Source organism: Kryptolebias marmoratus, linkage group LG1 (assembly GCF_001649575.2).
Source record: "Kryptolebias marmoratus isolate JLee-2015 linkage group LG1, ASM164957v2, whole genome shotgun sequence".
In the NCBI taxonomy this organism is placed as follows: domain Eukaryota; kingdom Metazoa; phylum Chordata; class Actinopteri; order Cyprinodontiformes; family Rivulidae; genus Kryptolebias; species Kryptolebias marmoratus.
The window spans coordinates 3,309,519-3,325,193 of NC_051430.1; positions in this window are offsets into that span (position 1 = coordinate 3,309,519).

The window sequence follows — 15,675 nt, forward strand, 5'->3', positions numbered from 1 at the left end:
ATCAGTTTTTTAAATTCTTTTCACCTTTACTATGACATTTATCCTGTTCAGCTCAACTGAAAAATGTCCTGTTGTTGGGAAAAAATAAAACAAAAATATTCAATAAGCTGGTTGTTGAAGTGTGCACACTGTTAAACTAATAATTTGTTAAAGCACCTCTATATTTATTAACTGCCTGAATTATCCTTTAAACACACCTGCCATTGAATAAATTGACTCTGATCAACCTAAAATAAAGTTCAGCAGTCTCAGCAGGATTTTCCTGACATTTACTCAGTTTTATCCTACAGCAAAATCCAAGGTTCACAAAGCTCACATTCTTAAAAGTAATCAGTCAGGAGAAAGCTGCAAACATTTCTCCAGCATTAGATCTCCATTGCAACACATTTGACAGTCATCAAGAAGTGGAGAAAATATGAAACAAAAGTGACATTCCAGAGAACTGGATCCCCCCTCCAAAATCTATGAAAAGACAAGATAGAAAAATTGTTGAGGAAGGCTCCAGACAGGTCCACAGCAATACTGAAGGAGCTATAGAAAGTTATGACAAGTACTGGTTGTGTACAATCGTCAACAATCTTCTGTGTTCTCCACATGTCTGGACTCTAGGATACAGAAGCCTTTTCTTACAAAGAAAAACATCTAAGCCCGGCTAAATATTACAACAAGTATATAACAAGTCATCCCAAAAGCCTGTGACAGAATGACTTATAGTCTGATGAACCTAAAAATGAACATTTTGGCCATAATTCCAAAATATATGTTTGTAGGAACAAGATGGCAGATCACCAGAAGAATGCCATCTCCATAGTGAAACATAGTGGTGGTAGATTCGTGGTGTGTGGTTGCTTTTATTTAGTTAGAACTGTGTTTTTAGTTAAGATAGATGAATTTATAAAAAGTTATAAGTGCCTGTTTATTTTGGCCTTAAAGCTTGAGATGTTTGCTAGAAAACTGTTTTGAGCACATTGGCAGGGAAGAGTGGACAAATGTTATCAGGTCAACGTGTGACCTACTTAAAAACTCTTGATAGCTGTAATGAAATTAATGTTCAATCATTTTTTTAAATGATTGCTTATCAACTGCTGCCTTTCATACCAGAGTTATAAATTAGGACTGTCTTATGATTTTAAGGAGGAAGGTATGACATTATGCCCAATTTCAATCAATTGTGAGATCTCACAAGATGCGTTAGTCCTCAAAGTATGTGCCAAGGGTACCTCTCAGCCACTATCACACCAAGTTTTAGCTCAATAAGTGTAAATTTGACCAAGCTAAAGCCAGTTTTGTGTTCAGTCATGTTGATTCGCTGCGGTAGTATCTTGAATTGGGGTGACTTTAAAGGTTAATCAGTTGAAGATGTACATCCAATGATTATTTTCTGAGAATTTCATTGAAATCCTTCCATTGGTTCAAAAGATATTTTGCTATATCTACAGACAAACAAAAAACAAACACACAAGTTCACACACAAGCAAAAACATTATTGCTCTTTTGCTTTCATGTGACAATCAAAGGGTGCTTTAACAAAGGATTAGACTAAGGGTGTTCTCACTTTTGTACCCAGCTTATCACATTTTTTCATCTTTTGCATTTTTCCCCTTCACAGATTCTTTTTCAGCTGAACTGTGCTGGATAAATGTCACAGTAAAGGTGGAAAATATTTCAAAATTATTTATCATGATGTAGGATTTTTTTAGACCACAAAGACGTAACATTTTAACACTTGTGTGTAGACTTGTTACATCCACTGTACATGTTTTGTTAGTTTAGAATTTAAATCAGAAAGCTAGAGAGAAAATTAACCCCCACACCACCCACTCCCTTTGTCTTATAAATCAAAGAATCTTTTATAAACACTGTAGGAAGAAATCAGCCACCTGCTTGATGTTTTCCCCTCCTACTTTGCCTTTCATTTTTCCAGCCAACTGGCCATGACAAAGCAATAGGTGCACCTCTAAGGTGTATTCTCAGTGGAGAGGTTTTTCTTCTTTATTTCAAACAAGTGAGCCCTTCTCCCTCCTCACACCAAATGCAATGCAGTGAGGCCCAGCTTTATTTTCCTCCATGGGGAAAAACTTGAGCAGGGGACAACAGAAAGTGGCTTTAGAATACAGGTCCTAAAAGGCCAGCTGTAGTTTGAATGAGACTATTTGCTTTTGTGTTTTAAATGAGCATTGTCTGTCTGTCAGTCCAGGGCATAGATTTGAAGGCTAGCCATGGTGAGGAGTGAGTAAACTAGGAGTAAGCCTAAAAGCTATATAACAGCAAATAATAGCATAAAATTTTTTTATATTTTATTCACACACACACACACATAGTATTGACTTAATTTCTGAAGCCTAACCCTGACAATAACTCTAACCTATAAACAAATAAGCATGTTTCAAAGCTGGTAAGAAAGAAAAAAATCATCTGAAGGAGTAATAGCTTTTAAAATGGAATTAAGAAATGGTGTGAAGTTTACATTGATAATGTTAATGGTTCAATATGTGCATTTTTTTATATATATATATATATATATATATATATATATATATATATATATATTTGTTGTTGTTTAATCAGTATTGTCCTCTAATAGAACTTAGGTAAAAAGTTAAAAACTTAAGAAAACCATAAATAACAAAAGGTTTGGAAAAGCTTTTAATAAGAACAATAAATTGCACAGGGAATCAATGTACCATCAAATAAAGAAAAAGAAAGAAAAGTATAAAAACTGTTTAATACCTATTAAGATTGCAGAAAAAAAGATTACTGTTAAAAAGTTTTGCAAAACCATAAAAGTACAATAAATGCTATTTGAAATGAACCACAGTGAGGTGGTTAAAAAGCATAATTAGATGGATTTTGCATTATACATTTTTAAAGATCACAAGAAAAAAGAAAATGCTGAGAAAACAGTAAATGATTTTAATAATATATATTTTTTAATGTAGGTCCAAATTTGGCAAAAGAAATTAAAGACCTAGGACAATATATGAACAATGTGAAATTCCATTCATCCATCCATTATCATGGAGGCATCAGCTTGAGCAGAGAGGCTCAGACATCTATCTATCTATCTATCTATCTATCTATCTATCTATCTATCTATCTATCTATCTATCTATCTATCTATCTATCTATCTATCTATCTATCTATCCATCCATCCATCCATCCATCCATCCATCCATCCATCCATCCATCCATCCATCCATCCATCCATCCATCCATCCATCCATCTGTACCCATTCACAATAACTAAAGTATCTATGAAATAACTTAAAACTAACAAATGTTTAATGGCATTCCTTATGGTTCATTCTATAATTAACACAAGTCAGACTTTGCTTTTGATTATTGAATCAGTTGAATGTTATATAAATAAACAAATTAAAATGGCATGGACAAAAAAAAATCCCCTAATCAAATATTTTGTAGCCGCACCTTTTGCAGCAATCACTGCCAACAAGCGATCTCTGTACCTCACAAGACAACTGCATTTGCCAACAGGTAGTTTGGTCCGCTATTATTGAGCAAACTGCTCAAGCTGTCTGAGGTTTGAAGGATGGTGTTTCCACACTGCAATTTTCAGATCTTTCCATAGATGTTCAATAGGATTAAGATCTGGGCTCATGGAGAACCGTGTAAGAGTAGTCCAATATTTAGTTGTTGTTGCTTTTTTCTCAGCGATTTTAAAATGCTTTTAGACGTATGTGTAGAGTCATTATCCTGTTGAGACACCCATGGCCTGCAACTGAGGCTGATCTTTTTAACACTGTATGTTTGGCTTTTTTGTGTTTTTTATATCAACAGTGGAGGCCTAGTAGGTCTTCTTCCATGGTGCCTATTACGATTCAAAATGTGACAGATGGTGCGATCAGAAAGTGATGTGCTTTGACTTTGAAGTTCATCTTAAATGGTTTTCGATTGTTTCCTTGGATCTCTTTCTGTCTTATCAACCTCGGGTTACATTTCCTCTTGCGTCCACGTCCTGGGAGGTTGGCTAAAGTTCCATGAACAATAAACTTTTTAATAATCTTGGCAGCTGTGCTCAGAGGAACATAAAGCTGAATGGAGATGGTTCTGTAGCATTTACCTTTAACATGGATATCTATAATCATCTTTCTGAGCTTTTCAGACAACTCTTACCTTTGTTTTCTCTTCTCCATGTTCGGTGTAGTGCACACAACAATAAGAAACTTATTTGTTTCCAGTAAATAGGCCGAATGGCTGATGGAAAGCTTGAAGGCATCTGTGATACTAATTAAAATCAACGACTTAGTTTGAAACATAATTATAAGGCAAAGATTATTAGTCTTTTTAAGGCAAAGCTGTCAAACAAATTTCTACAAAGGGGCCAGATATTTGAATATTTATTAAAAAACGATACAAATTAACCTTTTTTTCCAATGTAATACATCAAATTTTTTGTATTGAAATACAAATGATCTATTCCCAATAATATTTTATGTAGAACTTATAGCATACATAACCAAATGACTAAAGAAAAATTGCTCAAATTTAAAAAGAGAGAAATTTGCATTAATTTCTTATGCCTTACTTTCTATCATCAACTTTTTCATTTATTACTGCTTGGTAATTTACTTTATCACAAACCATTAAAACAATTAAGAAAAACTGCCCAAAACTCTGAACAATTAACTTTGAAATAAGGGAATACAGAATAACACAATTAAAGCAGACTCTGTTTCTCTGACGCACAATAACTCCTATCTTGGCAGCAGTTTGATTCGTCTCATTGGACTTTTCTCTATTGCCCAATGCCCATCAAAATCAACGATTACTGAAAATGTCCAATTTATTTTTCTTGGCTTTAAACTTGGAGTCGAGAAGACTTCAGTGAGTGCTCAGTTTTTTAAGCAAAATGAGAAATGATACAGACTTGATCTGTTTCAGATCTAATACATTTAAAATGTTATCTTGGGGGCCAGATAAAATGTTAATAAGGGTCAGATGTGGACTGGCCTTGAGTCTGATGTGTGCACTTTAAGAGCACGAACAAATCTGTTCATACTATTTTAGCATATCTTTGTAAGATATTGAACTTTGTTTTAAATTTCACATCACATTTCTTTGTCACATATGTAGATATATATTTGACAATTGCTTTTAACTTAACCACTTTTCACAAGAAATGAAGCATTGCTAACCCAAAGTATGTAATTTTTTAACCTAATGATCAGGGATTTTTTTGCACATAAAAGTGAGTTTAAAAAGCACAGAGAAGTACACAAGCAGAAACTTTGCCTTAAAGGCTGTTGGGGTAATTATGAACAGACCCCCAGAGTCAGTCCCTGTGCTCCTTTCAATCATCCCATCTCCTGACTGCACCTGAAAGATGCCTCAGACTTTTGTCATCAGCAAGCTATTGTATTTCTAATTAAGCTCGGTTAATCTTTCCAGCTTTATGTCCTTTGCAAAGTGATATGGGTGCACCACAATGGCAAAGAAAATTTGCTGGACCCTTCTGAGAATTTTTTATTTATTCAGCGTAAGTGTTAAGAAGACAAATGCAAATCTTATTCAGGAAATTCAAAAAGATTGATAATAATTTAACACAATACATATCACATTATATCTATAGAAAGAAAGGCTTGTAGGCCAGAAGCAGGCCGAAATTTTCTTACTGGTAAGTGGCTCAATTTCATATGAACACAATGGCTAAATATAAACTAGTTCTGAACTTATACTCTGAGTGCAAACTGGTAGCAAAGATTTGTGCTTAAAACTCTACAATTAATGATTAGAGTCACATCTGACTGTTTGTTAGCAAAATATCTCATAAATCAGTGGAAAAATTTTACAAAAATTTCAAGAACAAAACTCACAAAAGCTCAAACAAAACTGACTTGTAAAGAAAAAAACAAAGGCTGATTAAATAGGGATGGAGTAACCCAAGTCTGCCTCTTGAGGGAGGTAAAGCATAATAAAAAGACAAAATATGCAAAATTAGCTAAAGCAATATATGAAACAAATAAAGCAAAACTAACTTTAACTTAGCACAAATAATAATAATAAGTGAATATTAAAGAGTCAAAATTAAACAAGACCAAATTTAACAAATAAAGCCCCCCCCCTCAATCTTTTAGAGTGGTATATTCCAGCCTTCCTCCTCCAGCTGATCTGTATTTGCAGCACACAATGTGGTGGTGGTAGAAGCATCCTCCACACTATTTAAGGAAGCCAAAAGATTAGTTGAAACCTGAGAAAAACATAAAAAACTGGAAAAGAAAAGACCCCTTTTAACAGGAAGGAACCTCTAGCAGAACCAGGCTCAGGATGTGCATCCATCTACTTCAACCGGCTGGAGTGATGAAAGAGACACAAACAACGACTGGCTGTAGTTTCTACAGAAAGAAAGAAAATTGAAAATGGAAATAATTTCAAATACAAACATGGAGAGCAGAGCAAGTAAAGACAGCAGCTGAGTGAGGAAATTTGGTCAATTTGTCCTCTAGTAGTTCAAGCCTATAGCGGCATAACTAAGGGATAACTCAGGAAACCCAAGCCAAAACTCAATAAATGATTTAGCAAGAAGGAAAGTCTTATCCTAATCTTAAAGGGGACAGGGTGTCAGCCTCACGAACAGAAAAAGTTGGTTTCACAAGAGAGGAGCTTGATAACTGAAAGCTCTGTGTCCCATTCTACTTTTAGAAACTCTAGGAACCACAAGTAAACCTGCAGTTTTAGAGCGAAGCGCTCTGTTAGGAAAATATGGAACAACGGGATCTTCAATATAAGATGGAGCTTGGTTGTTAAGAGCTTTTTATGTTAGAAGTAAGATTTTAAATTCCATTTTCAATTTGAGAGGAAGCCAATAGCAAACCAAAATTGAAGAAATATGATCTCTTTTTCTAACGCTCATAAAAACTCTGGCAGCAAAAATTTGCATCAACTGAAGACTTTTTTTATTTTCCAATTTATTTTTGAGGGGAAAACATACAATATTTAATTACAAACATAGTACAACCTGTTCCCTTTTGGAATTTTTTCTTCCTCTTTTTTTCTGTTTTATAGAAACAACGCAACATAAGCCATAATTTTCAACATATTACAATTTTAGCTGTAATCTGTAGTGGTCAAACCAATGAACGACACGCACACAAGAAAAAAATACAAAAATGGGTTTATGTGTGTGTGTGTGTAGGGAGGGTTATGTCAGTCCAATGGTAAGATGTTCACAAAATAGCTTACAAAAGAGCCCCACTTCTGATCAAATTTTACATAGCTGCCCTTTGTTGTGAGACCTGTCTTTTTCAGTTTAAGAAGTGACAACATCTCAAAACCCCAAAGACACTGAAGGTGTCTTAGAAGATTTCCAGAGCAGTAAAATACAACACCTGGCTAAAAGTGATGTAAAGGCCAGTACTTTAAAGCGAGCAGGGCCAGTTAGTACAGCATTGACTGAAAGCCCAAAAATAGCCAAGAAAGTGTTCATGCAGACCTGAACTCCAAGAGCTTTGGAAAGAATGACTGAGTTCTGGCTCCAAAAGCTATGGAGACTCGGGCACAAAAAGAACATGTGACTCAGGTTACATGGGTTGGCATCTCTCCACTGATCCACTTGTGGGTAAATCTCAGACAGACAAGACTTTGAATAGTGAACCCTGTATAATACTGAACTGAATAAGTTATAATCTAGCACAAGGCAACTGTCATGGATTTCAGTGTTTTGGATTTTTGGTTCTTTGTTTCTGTGTTTCCTTTGTCACCTGTTTTGTAATTTTTTGTACGCGGCAGCCACCAAGCCTTCGTCAACAGCGGCAGCCACCAAGTCATTATGCCTCCACCGACAGCGGCTAGGTCCGCACTTCCACCATCTCATGTTCACGCTTCACAGTCAACCCCGGAATCAATTACTGCCTCAGAACACTCTCCTGCTGAACTCTTGGACATTTTATCTCAGATTCAAAAACTGTTAACTTCTTTGAAAAATAATCCCGTTCCTAGACATAATATCATCACTGCCAACATAATTGAAAATATCGTTCAGTCTCGGCCTGGTCTTCTCAGCATACCAATGTTTATGAACTTCCTTAATGAAATAACTTAGTTAAAAGTACAATTAGTCAATGCCTCCATAGACCAGAAGCCATGTTCTCCACCTAATTTCGTCCAGTCACCCAAGCCAGCCAAATTACCCAAGTCCACCCAGTTATCCAAGCCACTCCCAGTCCCGCTCTCAGCGCCGTCTGCAGGTTCTCCAGTACTGCTCTCTGCGCCGCCTGCAGGTCCTCCAGTCCCGCTCTCAGCGCCGCCTGCAGGTCCTCCAGTCCCGCTCTCAGCGCTGCCTGCAGTGCCTCCAGCGCTCTCTGCAGAGCCTCCAGGGTCTCCAGTGCTCTCTGCAGAGCCTTCAGAGCCTGCCAAGTCTCCCAGTGAATCACGCCAGTGTTTCTGTGGGGGTCGATGACAACACTCCTCGTCAGGCCGTTCCAGAGGGGGTCGGGGTCGACGCCCCTCATCATGACACTCTCCAGTCACCTGGGTTCCACGCTGCTGGGCCATCAGGCCTCCCTGGATGTCCACCTCCAGGGTTTATTGAGCTCTCAGGGTTTTTTACACCGGAGCCTCGCCTGCTTCGCTGAGGGTCCCGGTCAACGCCTCAGTCATGCCTGCTTTGCCAAGGGTCCGGGATGCAATACATGCTCTACCTGTAATACATGTTAACTATAATTATCACAACTGATTTGCAACAAATTTCACCAAACTTGTTAACACAATCAAATCAAAACAGGTTAATAACCACAGTAATAGACAGATTATACTGTGAAAGTCAACAAAATGTGATGTGTTTTTAGAAGTACATAATTTTTTTTCAAAGAAGCTCATACTGATGATACTTTTGAGATTATGCTGGTGTAGATTCTCAGTCATCAAGGCCATGTTAAAATCAAAAAAAGGTTAAAAAACAAAAAAGTCCTTCCTGAATTGAGAAAGCTCCTCGGATGAGAAGCATCCAGTTGTTTTTGTTTTTTAACCTTTTTTGATTATATTTTTGAGATGCAAATAAAAAGTTAGACCAGTTTTATTGAAGTCAAGGGATTTCTGGATGAAATCCTGCTCGTTAAACATCTCAGCTAGTATAAAAAAAAATAAAATTAAAAATCCTAAAGATTGTTTTAGTCAAGACCCTCACAAACTCCACACTGCTGCTGTACATCTCCATCAGTTCATCTTGCAGTTCTTCTCGGCAGAACACTGGATGAGTAAAATGCTAACACTGTTAGCTTGTCCTTTCGCTGAAAGTATGGGACCCGAGTAGTAAATTTAATATAATATACTGCAGGAAATGTGTCAGGCTTTAAACTCGAGCCAATAAATTGACAATAATTTATTTAAAAGAAATGTTAAAAAGATACAAGTATTTACAAGACAGGTGTTAAAAAGATAAAATACAGTGCAGTACTAGGTGGCAGAGTCAACAAATAAGTCTGTGGAACAGTTAAAAATCAGAGTTTTAGCTAGACGAGGTGGGGGCGTATCCTCCCTCCAACGCTCCGTGCCTTCTCGTCTCCAGCTTGACTGATCCTGCGAGGCAACCAACAGGGGGATCTTCTCCAGTGGAAGATCTTGGCGACGATCCAGTCCCCCTTTCTCCACAGCAGCCAGTCGTCCGATCCTTAACGGCGAGTCGGCCGTTCGAACCTCTGCAGCACCGTCAAGTCCTTCTGTTCTCCACAGCAGCCAGTCGTCCAATCCTCAAGGGCGAGTTGGCTGTTCGAACCTCTGCAACACCCTCCAGTCCTTCCGTTCTGCTGCCCTGCGTCCTGGGTCTATCCGGCACCCCTCTTTCTCTCTCTCCTCAACTGTCCAGCCACCCTTTTATCTCAGATTTCTCAGTCTGCACGCTACTTGGCTAATGAAGAACACCTGTGCCGTCAAAGTGGGCGTTTCCGGCTGTGGGTGGTAACTTCACCTCAAAAACAAAACAAAAATCAGCAAAACATGCAACACAGCAATCCAAATGAAAATAACCCAAAATAAACTAATAAAAAAGCAAACAACTCCAAAACACCAAAGTAAATAACTTGAAAACACCACAGCAAACACATTAATTCGAAAAGGTCACATTACCACAAAAGCAAATAAAACAAAAACGACAATTGTTCATTTATCCATTTGAATATTGTTTTGGTCTGTGTCCCCAGCCGCTTTACTTTTAAATTTTCTCCAAGGACATTACAGGAAAAAGGATAAGGAAATCAGTAATCCAAAGTATTTATGCCAATGTTCATCATTGTTCTGCAGTCAAGATCATAGTTTATGGTCAACACAAACACTGAGGATATCCCGTTATATATGTACTCAGTGGCTGAAGACTTTGGCCTTAGGAGTGAAGCGAATTATCCCAAATGAGCAGCAAATCAACAGAGTGTGGCCTAACACCTGTCTATCAATCAGTCCCATAAACATAAATGAAATCTTATGCTGCTGTGTTTGGGCTGTAAAAATGAGCCCGTTTGGATTTTATGGATTTTATGTTTTTCTTGTGACTGTTTGGTGGTGATGCTGTTCTAGACTTAACGAAAATCTAAAATAATCAGTTCAAGATTTGTTTAACAATATTTTTCCTAATTTTTAAATGTTCATTGTAAATGTTAGGGAAGCCTAAGCTCATTTATACCAGCTGTCCCTACAAATCAGCCATTACAGGTATTTCATGACAACAGAGGTGAGAGCCACTGAATGATAGTCAAACTTTTTTTCTTTTTTAGCAAAATGTTTTGGGATTGGGGTAATAGTCAATGTCTTAAAGCAGACAAAGTCAAATGAGGTAGAGGCACTGGTCTTGTTTAGCTTAGCAAAATGTGTAATATAAACTTGTGGTTTCCAAAATTATGATCTGGCTAAAGAACTCCAAGGAGAGGTGGTTGCCTAATTATTAAAGACATTAACTCAATCAACCTTTCTCAATCAATTTGCTCCAACCTGGCTAATATTGTATGGATTCTGTGTTTTTCCCTGCTGTTTTCTCTCCATAACCTTCATTCATTGGCAACTGGCCGCTCCTGCTCAGCTGATTACTATCAAGTGGCTGATTACCTGAGCATAAAAGACTAAGCTGAATAGGGATTTTTTGCTGGTCCATTTGTCTTCATATGGTGAACATTCTGAGACTCTTAATCTCCTGAGTATAGTTCCAAGTATAGTTAAATCAGGCTTTAAGTTTTACTTACTTGCTATATGTAAAAGCAGAGAAATGGGACTTCTGTGTCTTCATAGTACCTTTTTTGAGGTATGTATTTGAGGCACATGAAGCCAGACCCCTAAAAGATCCAAGCTGTGGCTGAATGGCCTTCACCAACATCAAGAAAACAACTGCAATGGTTCTTGGGTTTTGCTAATTTCTATCAGAGATTCATTCACAACTGCAGTCAAACTGCTAACGCCTTAACCAAACTCACTTCTATCCATCAGCCATTCAGTTGGAGTCCAGATGCAGAGCAAGCCTTCCAAAAATTAAAGAACATTTTCGCCACAGCTCGAGTCCTGGTACATCTTGATCCAGGTAAACAATTCATGATTGCAGTCAATGCTTCTGACACCAGAGTAGGAACTGTCCTTTCCTAAAGAGCAACCTCTGATGGCAAATTACACCCCTTTAAATTATTTCCCCATAGGTTAACACCAGCTGAACAAAACTATGATGTGGGGAACCTAGAATTGCTGGCCATTACAATGGCCTTAGAGGAGAGGAGACACTTGCTTGAAGGGGGCTAAGCTTCCATGTATTGTATGGACCGACCATAAAAACCTTTCTTACCTACAGACAGCAAAATGTTTAAATCCCTGTCAGTCTCACTGGTATTTGTTTTTCCATACAGTTTTAATTTTCCATTCCCTACCGACGAATCTTCTGTAATATAAAACCTGATGCTGATGATTCTTGACAGTTGACAGATTCAGAAGAATCAGAAGTAACTAAAAACATTCTTCCTCCCATCTACACGCATGATAGGAGTAGTCACATAGGAGATTGAAGCCCTAATCTGCCCAAATATCAGAACCAGATCCAGATATAGGACTTTGCAACAAACTATGTTCCTAGATCAACCAGATCACAAGTACATCAGTGGGCCCACAATTCTAGATTTGTTGGACATTCTGGTGTCGATCAGCTTTATCTTTTGGCCATTACTTGCCTCTGACATCAAGGAACTTGTTTTGGCCTGTCCCACTTGTGCACAGAATAAAAGTAGCAACTGACAACCAGTTGGCTACCTCTATCTTCTACCTGTCCCTAACTGTCCCTGGGCTGACATCTCCCTCAATTTTGTAACTGGCCTGCCCCCTTCAGAAGGTAAAACAGTCATGTTCCTATCCCATAAACTCCTATTTGCCTTTGAAACTGCTCAGCTAGTAGTCACTTTTGTTTTCAGACTCCACAGGATTCCATCCAGTACTGATTTAGACCAAGGCCTTCAATTAATCTCTCACATCTGGAGTAGTTTCTGTAAAGCATTAGGAGCCACTATGAATCTCTCCTCTGGTTTCTGTCCACAAAGCAACGGGAAGATGGAGTGCTTAAATCAGTAAATGACTGTGGCTCCTCAGGTCTGTCATCAATAATCATCCATCTTGTTGGTGTTCACTGTTACCATAGACTGAATATGCGCACAATACCCTCACCTCTTCTGCCACTGGTTGCAGCCCTCTTGAAGTCTCCTTGTGCTACAACCTCCTCTTCTACCTCTCCATGAATCTGAAATAACTGTCCCATCCAACTTTTTGTATTTGTTCTTTTATTTAAACATAAATAATTTTATTTCCTGGAATTCACAATGAGTCTGTGCATTGGGTTTGCTTCAATCTCCACTTACCTGACATTACCAAAAGTCTTGGAACACAATTGCCAATTATGCCCTGAATTTTGGTTTTCTTTTTTTTAAGCTGAGGGAGGAGTAGTAAACCCCATATTATGACAAAAGTAAAAGAATAACTGCAGAATAGTAATTGCTTCTGTGTTTATGCATTTGGCATAAACACAGAAAACAGATTCAGGCACTAAAATCTGCTCATTATCTGACAGCCTGAAGTGAAGCTAAAGATACTGAGTACATCCAGGAGCATTGTTCAATAACAAGGAAAACAAACTCATACAAACACAAAAAACAACATTAAAATAGAATACACAAAAAAACCAAACAAACAAAAACACTTACAATGCCATTCTCAGTATAATCAAGCTAACTGATGTAACTCTTGTGGTTTTTCCCTAAGTAACCAACAACCATGTTAAGTAAAGAAGTCATTTCACAACTTGGCTTTTTTCCTTTCTCAACCTTTTTATTTGTGATATTTGAATAAGCATAATGAAAGAAAACAAAAAAAGACAGTCACTTGTGACGCTAAACCTCACAAATTTCACACCTGATTTAACATGTGTAACATTTGTCTGGCTGAGTTCTTAAGGAAAGAATTTTTATCCCCCTTCCCCCACTAGCTACAGTGAGGCCAATTCAGAATGCTTGTAACAAATCAGAAGGCACCCAGCTAAGTGTCATAAGAAACAGACAGGTAATGACACTTCACCTACCCCCTATATAGGGATCACTTCTCCCACAATGTACCTGTCACAAAGCCTTTAGTATGCTGAAGCCCTTTCTTCTTACTGTCTCTGACACAATAATTGCTTGTTAATTCTTTTTCGTTTTTAGCTTTGCACACTGCTTTCAGGTAACTTCTGATAAATCATACAAGCAAACCTTTTTCCACAAAAGCAGAAAAGTCCAGTGGTGCTGTAGATAGAACAGGAATAGGTGTTTGGCTGAAAAAATGGCCCTCAAAAGCAAAAAATAATACACTCATTCACATTTAAATGATACTGTGAAAGCAAAAATACATGACCAAATCAACTCCTCTTCTCTGTTTTGCATTGTGGTCTAGAAAGGCAGTTGAGAACTATATTTGGCACACAACAGATTTACTTTCTTTAAATTCTTAAGACTGATCTATTTTCCTTTGAAGGTGATGCTAGTGTGTAATATTTTTTATGTATATAACACTTATATTACAAAAGTAATATAACACTGTACAACTTTAAAAATGGGATTTGAGCCTTAATACCAGAAAAAAAAGATACCCGTACTTAAACAAAGAACTTGTAATGAGTTTCTTTTGTACTCGATGTCCTTCCCTAAAACTCGTCTGCTTAAGATAGTTTTCATGACAAGTTGCTTTTTTCCCTAGTACACTTCTGTGTTTAACAACTTTAAAAAAATAAACCAATCTAAATTTGTAAAACTATTTCCTGCATTTAGACTAGATAACAAGTAAAATCTGAAAGACCCAACACTTCTTTTTTCAGTCAAAGGCTTTACAGTAGATTTATGGAGCACAAGATTAGTATCAGCTGATGACACACAACATTTGTTATACCTAGGACTTCATCAGTTTTGGTCTTTGGTCAGTGGTGAACCCTGCCTGTCACAATTGCTCACTCACCCACACCACATTACAGTCAATATAGGTCACTATATTGGTCATTCTTTTTATGACCTAACAAAAGCAATACTCACAAGTTTATTAATGCCTTCTGCGTCTGCTCTGCCTGGAATAAAAATATAGTCCCCCTCTGTAAACAAGTCCATGCATCTCATATTTTGTGACCGAGCTGACAGTGTGTGCTACAGTGCATGCCTCTTCCACCTAAAATGGTGGCATCATCCAACAAACCAAAAAGACCACAAGATGAAGAAAAAAAACTGCATGGACAGTTGTTTTGTACAAGTATTGTGTGAATGAATTTGCTGTTGTTAACATTTGGATAACTTATTACTTATTTTTATGTTATATGTAACATACTATGCAAAGACACATAGAGAGCAACATTAGCCAGGTCAATTAACATAAACACAGTTAATTTATCACTCAGGGGCCACAAGGACACAAACGTGCATCAAAATTCTTGGTGAAAAATCACTCAAACTTTTTTTTTTATACTTTTTTTTACTTTTAATAGACAGCTTAACTAATCAGTGCAATAGTGAGACCTAAGGCTGCAATGAAAATTGTAGAACCCTAAGTGAAACCCTAAGTGAAAATGCTGTAGTGCAGCTGAAGTAGAAACAAGTGTGTGCATGCACAAATAGTTGCCGACAGCTCAGCTCCTCCACTGCTTTTTAGCTGTACAACAAATTGGTTAATTGTTTTATCATTTCCCACCCATAATATAAAATGAAAGTACAAATATGACTTTAAAAATATCAAATAAATGATGTTGAGTTAATTATTTTACATAAAGTAATACACAATGTAATATTATATTATTTTGGATACAGACAACAATAGCCTCCAGCTTATCTTTTCAAACTTTTGTTTATTCAGATTGAAGATAATTACAGCAAAAAAGATGTCAGCAAGTATGTAAGTAAATGCAAGGATGGGGCCTCTATGTCACAATTATTTAAACTAAAATATGTTAGTTAATCTGGTTACTTGCTGTGAATATGGTTGTGGTTGTTTAAATGCATTTGAGTGGTGGGCCTGTGGCAACCTGAAGCTTTCAAAAATAAAAGCATNAGTTCTCACCCTGCTCTGCCCACACCATCCTCACAACTCATCTAACATGCACGCCCCCGTCCCTCCGTACACTCACCGCATTCGCTGGCCGTTCGCGCCACCACTCAAGCTCTCCCCTTCCGTGTCTCCAAAAATGTCACTCCCTC